General features: G+C 39.0%; 1 protein-coding gene across 9 annotated transcripts in view; it reads left to right on the top strand.

Annotated features, from left to right (window-relative positions):
- Positions 1-4,001: 4,001 nt before the first annotated feature.
- LOC129723996 (kazrin) overlaps positions 4,002-16,306 on the top strand; it is a 265,654-nt gene continuing 253,349 nt past the window's right edge. For 7 of the 9 annotated variants that reach the window (XR_008727856.1, XR_008727855.1, XM_055678556.1 and 4 more), the window contains exon 1: positions 14,625-15,500. The gene's annotated coding sequence lies outside the window, so the exon portion shown is untranslated. Of the gene's footprint in view, positions 4,258-14,624; positions 15,501-16,306 lie in introns of those variants that run through there. The other 2 variants (XM_055678555.1, XM_055678552.1) reach the window with 2 other exon arrangements.

Below are 16,306 nucleotides of genomic sequence, written 5' to 3'. Positions count from 1 at the left end.
CAACATGATGCAACACGCAACAGCGAGCAAACGAAATCGCTTAATGTTACAAACCACAATAAGATACGGGTTAAAACCGTTGCGTGTATGAGAGCACCATCGGTGTTTATTCGCTGGATACACTATCTACTGTCTACTGAACGCAATAATCTGCTTGCATGCGACACGGGGACGGGAACATTTTCTTCAACGAAGCTGCGCAACACGACACAAAACATGTTATTTTGTTGCTTCAATGAGAGTGCTATCGGTCCGGTTCGACAAGAAATCATTTTTGTGCATCCGTGCTACGAAACTGAGGAAAAACTTTAGAAACTGAAAAAAGAGGTGGAGCTTATCAAACGATCGCTCTGAACCAGAATGAAGTCACACATATTTTTCAAGTTATATCATTCCACCACGTACGTAAAATAATTCATTCCTATTTTCATCCCTATATAAGAGCCTGTTTTAGTCGAAGCCGCTCATAGTAGTTCTGAACAGCGACGACAACAGTCATCCCTTAGATAGCGGATAGCGGCCACAACTGTGGCATGGCTGTGGATAAGCGTAGCAGTTTCAGCGGATCTCACCATCGATAGCAGCAGGGCCAGCAGATTCAGGTACAGCGGATACCAATGGCGGCCACAACTGTGGCATGGCTACGGATAGCGTTGCAGTTGCTCAGCAGTTAGGCCAGCGTATAGCGGCCACAACTGTGGCATGGCTATGCATAGCGTAGCTGTTGCAGCGGGTATATCAGCATCGATAGTAGCAGGGTCAGCTGATGCAACGACACTCCCTTCACTAAAATGCTGTTTCAGTGTGGTAGCGGGAAGCATCAGCAGCAGGCTTGCATAAAGTGAATACATCAGCCAGCAACTTTCTCGAAGGCCTCTGCCATAATAGACGCGAAAAGTGGCGCGAACCGATTCGCTCGGCCGTAGGTTGATGTACAGCTCTACTGATGGCTGTACATTAACCTACAGCTGAGCGAATCGGTTCGCGTCACTTTTCGCATCTATTATGGCAGAGGCCTAATGGGAAAGTTGTATCAGTTTGTTCAGAAGAATATTATTGTCGGTAATATTACAGAGATGCGATTGCGTGAATCCGATTTTGAATTGAACAATTGTTCTTTTGAGAACAAATAACACACTTATTTGACGAGTTAGTAGCTTTTAGTACCAATAGTAGTATAGTGACAGCCTCAGCGGTAGATGCAGATGCAGCCGGTACTTCCCTGAGGCCGATGTAAAGGTAAATGGGAGCAGCACGGCGAAACAGTTCGGGTTATGCTTAGACGCGCGTCATTTTTCGTTGTTGATATTCCCCACATGAAACGACGCGCTTTCGTATGATAGCGGTGGTTTTAGCGGTAGATGCATTTGCCAACACTTCCTCCAGTAAAGCCGTGTCTAGTTTCCAATGTGAAAACACCTTTCTCATTGTGTTGACCGTGCGCCTTAGTCCTCACTATCAATGATAAATTGAACAATTGTCCTTATAAGGACAACAAATGAATTAATGAAGATTTAATTTTGAATTAGAATACTTCTCTCAGGAAGTTCGGCTACATAGGGATGTAAAATGAAAATCTAAAACTGAAAAAAGTGAGAAAAACTTCAAATGCCAATAAATCGGTTAGTTTTCGATGGATTTCCTTCGTTTTTGCAGCAATTGATTAGAAAATCTTCTAAGATTCCTACCAAATGCATGAAATTGCAATTTTATCATTCGAACTATTGTACTATTGAAAACTCTTAAGCCTTGTCAAAACACAAATTTCGACCTCTGATTAGTCGTTATACCGCGCTTTCCCAAGCACGGTCGGCAGAGTTATGGACCTAGTAAATTGGGAATGCATCATTTGGCCTATATAAGAGCTTCATCAGATAATAAACAAACATTTCATCGGATATTAAATTGAACAACTGGAATTTGAAGAACACAAACGATTATTTGAAGAGTTAATATTTTCTCGTTTTGCGCTATAATCCAAAGTTAATTATCTTCATCTACATGCATACTCTGACTATTATTACGTGTTTGCGTCGCTTAGTGTTTGGCTACGGTCATGCAGAACGCAAATAACGGCGCGATGCGATTCGGCAAGACGAAATCTGTTGAAATGTATAGCTCTACTTCGCCTTAAAAAGAGCTGTACATTTCACCACGGAAAGGCGAATCGCATCGCGCCGGCATTCGCGTTCTGCATAATCCTAGCCTTTGTTCCGTTCCCGTTTAATGATGTCGTATTAAATGTGCATATTACAATTCGGCAGCACTTCAACTTCTCATTTGCACAAAATTTAAAAATATCCAATGAACTTCATTCAAAATATCAGACAAAAAGAAATTACAATACTGCCAATGAACGGTCAACGTTTATTTACTAGAAAAAATGACTGACAAGCAAGCAGCCAGGTTATCTTTCTTGTAAAAGTATTCTACTTCAACCTTGCGGTCGTGGCTTTGCATACAACATTCTTGTGATTTTTTCTTATAATGAAATTGTTACAAAATACCATAAATCATTTTTTTATGCTCTGGAATATTTAGAAACAAAAATTATTCGAAGCATACTATTATGCTTCCAGAGGGAGCGAGAAGTTCTCTCCGGTAAGCTCCCACAGAAGTTTGTAACAGCACAAGAGAAACGCTTTTATAGCATGTGGAATTGTAATGTTGTCTGCACTAGTGCGCATGCGCATCATTTAAGAACTCCAACAACTGAAATTGGTTTGCTAGTATCAATATTATAATATAAAGTAACTACATTTTTTGTTGGCTTCATGGGAAAATTAATATAACTGTTTTATATAGTTTTCACATAAACGCTGGTTCGTTAATATTCAAAAAGATTACATTTCTATTTTGGCTTTTTCTGGGTTTCAAACTAAAATTATCATTTAGCATTGCTAAAAACCGTTGAAAAAATAAAAAAGCTGTATATTAAATAAGATTCAAATCGCTTAAATTAAATCCAGTGGTATTGATATTTTTTCTAGAAAGTTTGTAAAATTGATTCCAAACAGTTCAGTATAGAGCCATAAACGCTCTTAAAGGTTGCAGAAAAAAATAGTAAGAATAAAATCACCAGAACGACTCTGGCGGTCAAAAAAAGTTTACAGTAAAAACTTGACTTGGAAACGGTGACGCAGACCAGAAGAAGCCATACCAAAATATTCCCCAAATTAGGGACAGAAAAAAACACAAAGAAGAATGTTTTTACAAGTTGTTAATTTATATCGCAATTTGTGAGTTTCATAATCATTCTCAGCAATTTTAAAATTGTTTTTGAATCATTTTCTCGACTGTATTTGATTATTTTTTTAGCATTCATAGCTCCAAATCATGTTTATTATGATTTTTTGGCTTTAATTCTAGAATTAATTTTATTTTTATTTGGGAGTAGGTTTTCATATCCATGTTTTCTAGGTATCAATTTTTTAACTCAGAGGTAAAGAATTGATACAATGGGGGCCTCCATTAATTAATAATAAAATAGTTTCTGGATGGTCACACACATCCAAACTGTTGAATTGATATTTTCACTTTACAAGTAAGGTTAATCAATAAAAATGCTATTCATATCACACCAACCACATCAACGTTCCCGGTGAAAATAACTGAATAAATCGGCGCTTGTTAATACGAATTACGGCAATTGATTGTAATAAAACGCTTGACCAAATTGCCGAAATCCGGCGCGGTTCCGAACCAGCCACTTACGGGTGGTGTGCGTGTACGTATAAATGTAGCAATGTACTCCACACTTATGACCGTATCGTCTGTTGCCGGTGGCGGTGCGGAAGTGTAAGACAAAACCGAACCAAAAGAATAGCAAAGCGAACTGATAAGAGCTGAACAGCAAACATTCCATTCACTGCCAGTGGAGGGAGATATATGATATGTGTACCTACGTTCTCCCGAAGCTCTCTATTACATTCGGTAGCCAGGCAAACGGAGCGAAGGGGAGAGAATTGTGGAATAAAAAGCTCCAATAGTAGTGCAACAAGTTGTTAAACAGAGTGAATATTATTTTCATTGACTGTTCGTTGAAAGCAAACAATAGAAAAAACGATGTAATATGAATCCAAAGCTTGTTACTGTCGAACAGAAGTTAAAGCATCACGGGATATTAAAGCTATGTGGTAGTTTAACTATAAATCATAATGATGACTGAATAATGAAAGGAATCAGAAGTCAGATAGTACGCTGGGAACGTCACCACAACGCGCATGACGGTAACTAATGTCACTTTCCGTTAGACAGGTACAATTGTAGAAATATTTGATATTAAATAATTTGCTGGAACCTTCACCACATGTCACCGCTTTAGAGTGACACTCATTTTCCCAGACCTACATTAATGTGCTGTGCTTATCATGGCATGCATTCTTCAGTTCAGCTTTCTTTCATTTTTGCTTTACATACACATACATAGAACATCTTAAACTGTACACAATCCGTCATCCATTTATTGAGGTACTGCTTCACGGCAGTTATCGCTTCGTGTTATCAAACTTAGAGTGTGTACGGCACGGGTGGTTTTTGCCACGAGACGAGAAATTGCATGCTGCTATCAGCGCAGAATCCGAAGGAAGCCGGAAGATGCGTAGACTCGAGTAAAGTGTTGTTGCAAAACTAGTCGTTTTATGTCGAAATATTTGACGGTACGTTAATTACCTTTAAACTTATATCATAAACGATTTCAATAAATATTCTTAATTTGTTTGGTTTAAATTTTTGTTTCGTCTTCAGCTAATCTTTTTCTGGACATTTTAACATTTGTCATTCGGGTGCTAATCTCTTGAAGTGTTCATAAAAAAAATTCTTTTAAATTTTTTTGTATTGAGCCAAATTTCAAATCAAATCTAAAAATAGTTGTAATCAGCAATTGCTAGTTCACACTGTTTTTTAAAAACGAGTCGTGAATAAAAAAAAAAACAACTGGCAAAATGGCATCTTTTGCCAAGTTGTTGTACAACCACCAGAAAGCATCGCCCACTGATTTGTCCAAGCCGACTATACAATGTCCACGCTATGTAAAACTGAGTAAAATGGTTAAATAATGTGAATATTACTAGAAAGAGAGCTTTGTTCAGAAAATGACAACGGGCGTCCAACGCTATTTTTTAAATCAAGAAGAAAAATATTCAAATACTCCCTGATATTAGGTTCATAGGTCAGAGCTGACTCTTCAAAGATAATTGTCTTAAATGGGCATAAGAAAGGTTTAAAAATACTTGCTTGTTGATTTTTTTTAAATGAGCATAAGAAAGCGCATCTTCGAGTAACCATAAACAGTCTTGGATTCATTCAAAATAATAATAGTAGAAATAATAGGAAAATAGGCTTTCGCGCATCTTCGAGTAACCTTAAACATTCTTGCAGAAATAAAAAAAAAATCTTTTTGCTTCGATATATTGTAACTCGATATAACGTAACGAAAATAAAAATAAAGTTGCCTTATATCGAGGTATGACTGTATTTTAGTGGACGGTGAAATTAACTCAAGTTTTCCGGAAATTCGAGTATTTTCGAAAAACTTCCATCGGGAAATATCTTATCCAACTAATCTGCATCAGAATCACGAGAAACATTTGTAAATTTTAATTTAGGGTTGATTAACCTATATTGGAGCCCTTTCCTATAGTGGACCATCCGCAAAATTAATCTCATTCATGCGAAAATTCTAACGGGATAAAATGTTTCCTGATTAACTCAATTGCTCTTAACATAAATCGAAACACAAGATTTTTCCCGATGAAACATTTCTGAAAGCCCTCGAGTTTTCGCATAAATTGTGTTAATACTATAGAAACTATAAACCATAGAAAAGAGGGTCAACTATAGTTTAATTTACCCTATTCCTCCATTGAAATGAGCCATGTTTCACAGGAAGAAACTGCGTCGTAATTGAATTTGGTAATGAATATTTTGAAAGAGTCGAGTTTGGGAATGATACTCCTGCAATTCCACTGTAAAACATTGATTGAACCCCCCACCCTAATCGATGAATTAGCCAACGAATGATACAACCGTAAGGAGAGGGAGCCAATTTACAGTCATCTGTTTCAAAAATGTTACTGTAGTTAAAAAAGTCAACAGAAATTATTCAAGCGAATCAGCGATATTGAAGGTTCGTAAAATCCAGTCCAAGATATCTGAGAGTTTCCAGAGTCCAGATTCTGACTGCATCTTGGACGATAAATGGGAAACATTTGGGATTTTTTATGTTCCCGGAAGTGCTGGAACGAAAATTAAAGCGAGCCAATCCCGGAAAATATTGCTTCGGATTTTGAACAGCACTTTTCAGTTCCAATAATTATAATGTACGTGCCATTTTACCTTCGTTCCTTTTCTAGGAAGTTTCGGAGGTGAAAGCTTTTTTCTTTGCCTAGACTCCCAGAGATCGACTAAAGAGAATCCCTCCGGTTAATCGTTAGAATCGAACTCATCGGAAGAAGATGTTATATGAATTCTGGAAAAAAAAACAGGATCAGCTGCAGCTGTCCTTTCGAATATCTCTGCAAAGGTACGTTTGGAGCGCTTTTCTAAAAACCGCTTGATTTTTTTCTTCGCGCAGTTCGTACGCGGGGCATGACGGGAGCTCATGCAAAGTCTCCCCACAGTAGAGGCACTTTTCTGCACCTTTATCGCAGGCATCATCCGCATGGTTCTTCCCGCATTTACTGCATCGTACCTTATTGCAACAGTGAATGGCTGTATGACCCAACTGTTTGCAATTGAGGCAGTTCATTAAGCGCGGCACAAAAAGATGAACTGGTAGACGGATACTGTTCATTTCAATGTGGCTAGGTATCTTAGTTAGGGGTTGATGTGGGCCTACTCTGCCTGTGATCGCATAATTGTAACATTCGACATTTTATGGATTTCGTGCTTTTTATTGGGAAATGCTTAGAATAGTATGTACTTTTTACATCTGGAAAAATATGCTTATGTTTGTGTGAAAAAGGTCGTAAAAAATACCAAGTTGTTTTGTCACATAGCGTAAATAACCGCATAATTGTCACACTACTTAACTTTTTCAACTTTTTTGTCGAAAAAGTTTCCATCCAAATCCACATCTGCATCCTTTGGAACTCGGAAGTTATTCTGGTCCGGTAACCAACCACCGGTGATCCGTTTCTGATGTTCAGCTCATGCTTGTTGAATACATGAAAAACTTCTTTTTCCATGTGATATATTCCAAAAGTAGCTTGAAAGTGACGGCATAAATGTATCATTGCAAAAATTTCAACCAATTTGACTTCAAAAGTAATATTCAATGTATACATAGTGTAAAGTAGTGCTTTCTTCATGATACTAAGTTTAGTTAAAGTGTCTATTTACGAGAATATATTAGTAACAATGCATTTAAGGTCAAAATATAAAAGTGCGAATTGCTCGAACAACCAACTTTGCAAATGTTACAAATATGCGATTATGGGCAGTACTATTACTAATAGAATGCAAACTGCCCTAAACTACACACTCAAATGGTGTAAGCAGGAACCCTAAACGTTAATCCTTCTAAAACAGTCACTATCCCATTCACAAGAAAGAGAAAGTATAATATTGCAACACTAAATTTGGGAGAAACACAGTTGGAGCTATCCAAGCAAACCAAGTACCTAGGTGTCATGCTTGACCATTAGCTTAACTGGAACGACCATCTGGAGTACGCAATCTCATAAGCCAACAATGCTCTTTGGGCTTGCAGCAATACATTTGTTAAGAAGTGGGGACTCAAACCAAGGATGATTCATTGGATTTACTTGGCTATAGTGAGACCCACAATACTACACAAACATCAGCTCAGAAAAAGCTGGATAAGCAACAATGTCTGGCATGCCTACCAATAACTGGAGCATTGGCCAGCGCACCATCCAAAACCTTAGAAGCTCTTTTGTATCTTCTACCTTTGCATCAATATGTGCAACTTGAAGCGGAAAAAGGTGCTCTCAGACTCAAACGCGTTAAACTTCTTCAGGAAGGGAATCTAGAAGGACACTTACGAATCCTTAAAGAATTCCAACTGAACAACTTAGTAACAATGAATGAAGACTGGATGGACTAACCAAGACTAACTTCAATATTCCCTTCAAAGTGATTGAAGCCTCTCGCAGCGAATGGGAAGAAGGAGGTCCTAAAACTCGTCCAGGATCACTCTTTTTTTTCACAGACGGCTCTGAAATGGGTGAATGTACTGGTGCTGGGGTTACTGGACCAGGAATTAATATATCAATTCCAATGGGACAGTGGCCCACAGTCTTCCAAGCTGAAATAAATGCTACCCTAACATGCACAAATATTTGTTCGGCTAGAAAATATGGATATGCCAATATCTGTATTTTCTCTGATAGTCAAGCAGCTCTTACTGCACTTAAAGCCTACACATGCCAGCCGAAGTTAGTTTGGAATTGTATTTTATCCCTACGACAACTGACTGCATCAAACGGTGTAAATCTATACTGGGTGCCTGGTCACTGCGGTATAGAAGAAAATGAAAAAGCCGACCTCTTAGCAAGAATTGGTTCTTCAACTGCATTCGTCGGACCGGAGCCATTCTGTAGGGTTTCTACATCCCGCCTGAAATCAGAGCTCAGAGGCTGGGAAGCAATGATGATCGGTGCCAACTGGAGGGCCACCTCCAATGCAAGACAATCTAAACTATTCATTACACCTTAGAATAGAATTACCCGCAACCTCCTCAGTACAAATAAAGCTGATCTGAGTACGTTGGCTCGCCTACTGACTGGACACTGTCCGAGTAGGTATCACCTTAAAAAAATAGGTAAACTGACAGAAGACATATGTCGCTTCTGTAATCTTGAAATTGAAACTTAGGAACACCTACTGTGCCAATGCAGCGCATTATTTCAGCAAAGGAAAAGGTGTCCTCACGCCTAACGAGGTATGGATTGCCGAACTAACAAAGGTAATGAACTTTATCAAAGAGGGCATTCCTTTTTGAGGGGAAATGCAAAGTCCTAGGGCGACCGTCACTGATACCCATAGTGATGGAACGAACTGACAGCGCATATATATTAACGCGGAGTATACCACAATATATCTAACTAATGGTAGCAGTGGTCATAAGCTCCTACAAGAGAAAAAAAAAGGGGCTAGGCAATTAGACCCGGCGAATGTCACCCGAAATGAGTCTGATGGGGTATACTTTTCTCGAGCGATACTAGTGAAATCGCTTGCAATCAAGTATCTGTACTGGCTGAATGTTGGCATTCTTGAAGCGGCCAACGCTGGCATTCAACAAGTTCTCGATACTCAGAACTGCTTTAGTGACCACATCGTCGATCTCCACAATGCGAGCAGAAACGTTTACGCCATATTCTCGCGTAAATGTTTTGGCGGACCTCGAAGATCTCGGTCACAGCTGAATAATGCCTAATCAGATCCTTATCAATTTATATCACATTGAATGGCTTCGATTTAGGCCGGATGTACACAACCCAGGGCCCGAACGATTCATCCGGGTGTTGCTTGACTTTTGTGTCTTGCTGTGAGATCAGGTTCGAATTCCCCTGTGTTTTGTTCGGTGGACCAACGGGCTCTGTCAGTGCAGCAGGCACAAGACGAGTCCGTTGATTCGGTTTCTCATATCTACCAAAGCTAAAAAGCGCGTGAATCCTTGAACAAACTGTTCTGGTAGTCCAAGTAAAAATCAGAATAAAGTGAGGAAAGGAAACTTTTTTTACTGGAGAAACTCACTTGGCGCAGTGCAGGGACCGACGGCAGCGAACAACACACTTTCAAGATGAGAAGAGACGCAAACAGGGCGGATGGCAGCATGCTCGTCTAGCTCACCAATTGACACGAACTTGTACTTGTCCAGGCAACCAGAAAGCTGACGAAAAAAACACTCGGCTACACTACGCACAAAGCACGACGACCTTGGAAACGGATTAATGGAGTAAAAAACTGTATATCAGTATATCTATCGCACATCTGTTGCTGACAAAGGTTGAGCTCGGGAAGACCTTCCCTATAGTTGGCCACTAGCCAAATTGACTCAATTTGAGTAAATACTCGAGGGGTTTTCAGAAAACTTCCATCGCGAAGCATTTTATCTAGCCGATCTGCATATGAATTATGAGAATCATTTATAAATTCCAATTTATGTTAAGAGAAATGGAGTTAATCTGACGAGTGATCCACCATAGAATCATTTAACCTATTTTTGGTAATTTAAATACTCAATTTGAAGAAGATACTATTTAACTTGTTTCAGCCCAAGTTGCTATTTATGTTGAGCTTCATTCAAATCTTACATTTATACTTCGCCTTTTAGGACTTAAAAGCATTCTGCAGTGATTTTAGACTGACTAAGGGTTAGCTTTTCCCTCTGTCTTTATAAGATTAACGAACGTTTTTGATGGTTTTTTCAATCAAATTCAGTTATGATTTGTTGTTGTTCAATTTTTGATCATTCTTTTACTTCTTATTTATTTTATTTCTTATATTTTTTATTTTAGAAACCACATACTTAACATGTGATCATATCATAAAGATTTTACCCCTCCAAACCATAAAATGCACTTTTTTCGGAATATAGGGTATAACTATCTTGGGCGGACCATTTCCTTCAGTGGACCACCCTTACGAAAATATGTTTATTCTCTTGATATGAGTAAATTACCGTACAGTGGATTCCTTTCCTCTAGTGGACCACACGCCTAATTAATTCAATTTATGCAAAAACTTTGGAGATTTTCAGGAAATTTTCATCGGGAAATATCTATCCAGCCAATCGCATCAGAAACACGAGAAAAATTTGGGAATTCCAATTTATGTCAAAAGAAATTGGGTTAATCTATGGCCCACTATAGGTTAGTTTACCTTTGGCAGGATAAATGAATCCATGGTGGACCACTCAATTTCTCTCAACATAAATCGGAATTTACAAATGTTTCTCGTGATACTTACGCAGATTCGCTGGTAAAATGTTAGCCTATGGAAGTTTTACAGAAATTCCTGGAGTTTTCACATACACTGAGTTTGACCGGTGTGGTCCCCGTGGTTCTGTGGTTAGCGATGTCGGTCGGCTAGCTCTCCCACACGGTTGTGATATCGGGTTCGATTCCCGATCAGGTCGAGGAACTTTTCGAGCTGGAAATTTTCTCGACTCAGCACTGGGGCACGGTGTATCGTTGTACTTATCCTACAACATGCAAAATGTGCCGAAAACAATATCGATAACGAATTTTCTCAACTAATCTAGTTGATCGAGACCGCATTAGCCCCCAGGCTAGCGTGTGATATTGTTGTTGAGTCTGACCGGTGGCTCACTAAAGGAAGTGGTCCATCCATGGCAGTTCCCCTCTAGTACTTCATAGCATCTGAAGGCGATTTCCGACTATTTGAGCCTCCATTGGAGCATTTTTATACTTCGTTGAAGTTTTGCAAGAACTAGCTGAATCAAATAGTAAGTAAAGTTACCTTGAATGAACAAAATTCTTTGGTGGACCACCGGTCAGATTAACTCAATTTATGCGTAAACTCGATGGATTCTCATAGCACTTCCATCGAGGAACATATTATCCATCAAATCTGCATCAAAATCATAAGGAACATTTGCCAGATTCAACTCGAAGGTTTTCCAGATATCTTTTATCGGGTAACATCTTATCCAGCTAATCTGCATCATAATTATGGGAAACATTTAAAATCCCATATTATATTAAGAGAATGAACGAGAATGAAGTTTACCGTCGAGGTGGTCCATTGAAGGAAGTGGTCCATTCAAGGTAGTTCCACCCGATGTTAAGAAAAATTGAGTTAATCTGACGGGTGGTCCAGTATTGAAAATTGGTCCACTACGGTTGATTTATTCTAATTGTGACTTATTTTCTCGCTTTCAGCAACAATGTTTGACAATTTTAAGCTTAAGGGGTTATATACCTTTTTGGTCGAGAAAAATGAGGGAAGTTTGAATTTAGTTTTAAGTGCATAGCACCATTTTCATTGCATCAAAGTGGTATTTTTCTGGAAGGACAGTTTATCAGCAACAAAAAAATACGTTTGATTTTGAGATATTCCAATTATTACTGGAGTAATGGCCGTTTCCCCGAAACGTAATTTTTTTGCAGAGGCTTGAGGTGATCCTGATAGAGACTCAACCTGTCAATCGAAATAAAAATACTCAGATTATTTCATTAGTTTAGAAGTGTGCCGTGTCCTTGAACGATCGCTTTTATGAGTATTTTGTTTTCAGTGCAAACGGGAACGTTTTTCCCAAAAAATGCACGTTTTGAGCGCTAAAAATTGCATTAAAATTTTTTTTGCGGCAAAATGTAAATGTATGTTTCGAAAAGCGATCGTTCAAGAACCGGCGAATTCGATATCAAAAATTTAAAAAAAAGATGAAGGAAATCGGTTCAGTAGTTTTCCCGCAATCAGGATCACGGCAAAGTCATTTTTCGGAAAACACTATTCCGAGATAATCGTGTGTAAAGTTTCTAGTTTAGCTTTTGCGGCCGTGTCAAGACGCGCTGCAAATCGCTCTAACTTTCTTCCTATTGCTCAGATCTTCATGAAAATTTGTGAAAATGTTCTCAAAATGTTGTATTCAAAGATAATGCAATAAATTTTTTTTCGGTTTTTTGAAAACTAAAAAGGTATATAACCCCTTAATATGTGATCAAGTTATTAATTTTTTCTCCTTCAAAAGCAATTCTAGTGGACCTTAAATGCATTACTGTTTCTGAATAAAGGGTATTACTACCATGGTTGGACCATTTTCTTCAGTAGACCACCCTGATGAAAAACTGTTTATTCTCTCAATGTAAAATGTTAATCTCACGAGTGGTCCACTATAGAAAGGGGGTCAATCATTTATCAATTTATCCTATATCAAAAAGATAAACAGTTTTTTGTCAGGGTGGTCCACTGAAGGAAGTGGTCCATCCAAGCTATACCATAAGTTGAAATTTACAAATGTTTCTCGAGTGATTATTATGTAGATTAGCTGAGCAAGGTATTTCCCGATTGAATTTTTTGGAGAATATCTCGCTTTTCACATAAATTGAGTTATTCTGACCGGCAGTTTTTACCTAGTACTTAATAGCATCTGAAGGCGTTTCCGGTAATTTTAACTTTTATTAGGGCAATTTTATACTTCGTTGCAAAAGTGTTCATTCATCATTTAACTTAAGACGTTTTTCCGATTGCGCATTTTCAAGTCTGCTGACCCAATTTGGCGATTGCAAGCTCATCTTTGTATTATTTATTTATTTCACTTTTGCCACTCTTAAGCGTTTTTTTTTTCTGGCATTTTTCAGCTTAGGGTTTTTTTATACTTAGGGTAAAACCACCTTAAATGGACTATTTCTTTCAAAGGACCACCCCAGCCAGATTCAATAAATTTTCTCCTGATATCAATTGGAATTTCAAAAGGATTCTTGTGATTCTCACGCAGATTGGCTAAATAAAATGTTTCCCGGTGGAAGTTTTAGTGAAAATTAAGTTTATCTAGCGAGTCCACATAGGAAAGGAGTTCAATATAAGTTAATTTACCCTGTATAATCATAGCTTCATTGTTCCTAATTATCAAAAGCATTTCTTTGCAATTTTATAGCAAATTTGATATTATTTGTAGTTCAGATATATCATACTTTCGATTAATTTAATAGTGATAACAATTTCTGCACGATATAAGCATATTGCAAGAACATTGGCCTAGACGAATAAAATATGATTTTGTGGGTAAAGCATATTGCAGCAATTTCTCAGAAGTAGAATTTATTTTATTTCTGGAATATCTCGATTTCGCTCAAAATTGCAATGATTGATTGCTGCCCAGAACAATAAAATCTTTCCTTATTTGTCTAATGAAATGATTAGTATAAACAAATGTGAAATCATTACAATTATTTTTGATATTCAATCCTAAAACAAAACTACAAAATTCATACAAAATATTAGTTCACGAATGTTTCCAATACTTTCGCACAGGGCTCAAATACTATGTTAGTAGAAGTAATCAGACCTTTAGCTCCCACATCTGACGTTATGATGCTTAATAGATTATTACAGTTATAAGACATCAAAATCGTTGATATTTGTTGTTGTCTACACATTTGTTACATTTGTTTTGCACCGGAATTTCAAAAATTTGAGTCGCAATAAGCGTTTAGCAAATTATTTGATCCCTTTTAGCTCGCGAGTTGATTCTCAAATTTCAACTGTTGGTAGAATAGATTGAACCCCTCTAAATATTATGATGAAACAAAATATTGATTTATTAAAATCACTCAATCACCTTCCATCCAATTGATACGCGAGTCTATTCCACAATTGCCAACACTACCACAAAGTTACGCCGGAATCCCGAACCCCCCGGTTGCGAAACTCCCGTCTATCCGGCATTAGCGATGACACAAACCGCCTTGTTGGTCGTTGATAATGCGAGCCTTATTCGGCGCATGCTTCCGAGCTTCCCCTTATCAGCTACCGGTCAGTCAGCGCTTCCCTTTACGTTGACACACGGTGATGACGATGCCGACAGCCACGGTTGTGTTAGTGCGCGTGAGTGCTTTCTGTCTCTTCCTCGAGATCCGCAGTGGTGACCAGCCGAACAGCGAAGCTCCCAGCTCCAGTTCAGTTCCATTCTTATCGCGGTCCGAGTCGAGTCGTGGCGAGAAAGGCGATCCTCACCCACAAGTGCGCGCTAGTGTGCCCGTCACCACCAGCATCACCACACCCAACTCCCCTCCTCGGTTCGACGGTGTTCAGTCGGAGGTAGAGTAAAAGTGAGAAGTGGAAGCGAATAGGGTACGTGCGGTTCCCGTGGTAGCTGCGCAGCGGAGGAAGGTCGCACAAGTGTCGATGGTGGCTTTGTTTGAATGAATAGCTATTTCGGAATTGTTTGGCAGAGCGCGCTTAGGGTGTGGGTGGTGAAAATTTTACCACCTTTAGTGGGTGAACGGCATTAAGCGAGGGGCGGTTAGGTGCGGGCTGACGAAAGTGCATGTCCGTGTGTTTTATTTTTTCAGCGTGAAGAGGAAAAGCCCATTTGAAGTGTTAGCAGTGGGCAGAAAAAGAAACGGCAAGTGCCGTCTCGTTCTGGCAGGTTAGCTAGTAATGTGAGTTCGATGGTGGATGAAAAAAGATTCCAGCAGCTGGATTGAGGTGGTGGAAAGTTTTGCCATCCCCTGGAGTTGCACAAGTGTGCATCAGTTTGTGTATGTCTGTGGGTGTGCGTGCAGTGGACGAAGAAAACAGCTTGTTACTGCAAATTTTAGAGGAAAACTAGCCTCCCGAACGCGAATGGTGGATATTGCGTGCAACCGAGCATGAGTTCGTGAATAATTTGCGGTATAATTGCGGTGGCTACCGGCACGTAATACGTAAATGGTAGTAAAAGCCAATGAATTGCGAATTAATACTAATAAACCTAATTGAAGAAAAAAATATTGAGGTTCTGTTGATTCTTCTCGGAAGCAAAAAAATAAACCGCCAACAGCTGGAATATTTTAAAAGAGAATAAAAAGGTAAGTTTTGTTTCGTGATTTTTGCATAAATTTAGTATAAAAAAAACAGCCTTCAATTCGGCTGTAATGCAGATTTACCGAACACACTAATGCGCAACACACAGTCCGTCACTAGGACGCGATGTTTGTTATCCAGCTGTTTTTTCTTCCACCCTCAACTCTGCCACCAAGGAAGGGGTGGTGAAAGCTATGGTTGCTTAGTCACATTTTCGGTATAGCCGACCTCTAACCTATCATCGTCCCGCAAAGCAATAGTAACAATAACTACAACGATATTCAGCCCCTCGCCACCCTTCCCGACGCTGGCGGTTGAAGTTCATCAACGCGCCGTAAACAAGGGGTGAATAAATTTGCCTTTTTCGTCCTTCCTTTTCCGGCCTGCCTACACACATGACCAGATTTGGGAGCTAGTGAATGCACACACTCTCTCTCTCTCTCACTCTCTCTCAGAATCTTATAAAGCCTAGTTTACCTGTAAGGACATACGCGAATGGTTCAGTGTTTGACTCTCATTCTCTCATACTTTCTGGTTACCCAAACGAACGAACACCGCGATGCGACTAAAATGCAAACTTGACTAAAAAACCAGGAAAATCCATATCATTCGTACATTCAGTTGGGAAGGTGTAATGCATTCGCCAGGTTGCGGAGATAGGGGTGGCTTTTTTCCATAATGGAAAGAAAAAACCTTGCCAAACATGGCAAAAGAGAGCCATGTTGAGCCATGAATTGATGGCAGTGCAGCTCCACTATCAAGGTTAGTGAAATGTCATGATGCAGGCCCCGGAGATTTAAACTAACGTGAA

The sequence above is a fragment of the Wyeomyia smithii genome, chromosome 2 (assembly GCF_029784165.1).
Source record: "Wyeomyia smithii strain HCP4-BCI-WySm-NY-G18 chromosome 2, ASM2978416v1, whole genome shotgun sequence".
NCBI lineage: Eukaryota > Metazoa > Arthropoda > Insecta > Diptera > Culicidae > Wyeomyia > Wyeomyia smithii.
The sequence above is the reverse complement of the archived record's forward strand: the minus strand, read 5'-3'. Positions and strand labels throughout refer to the sequence as shown.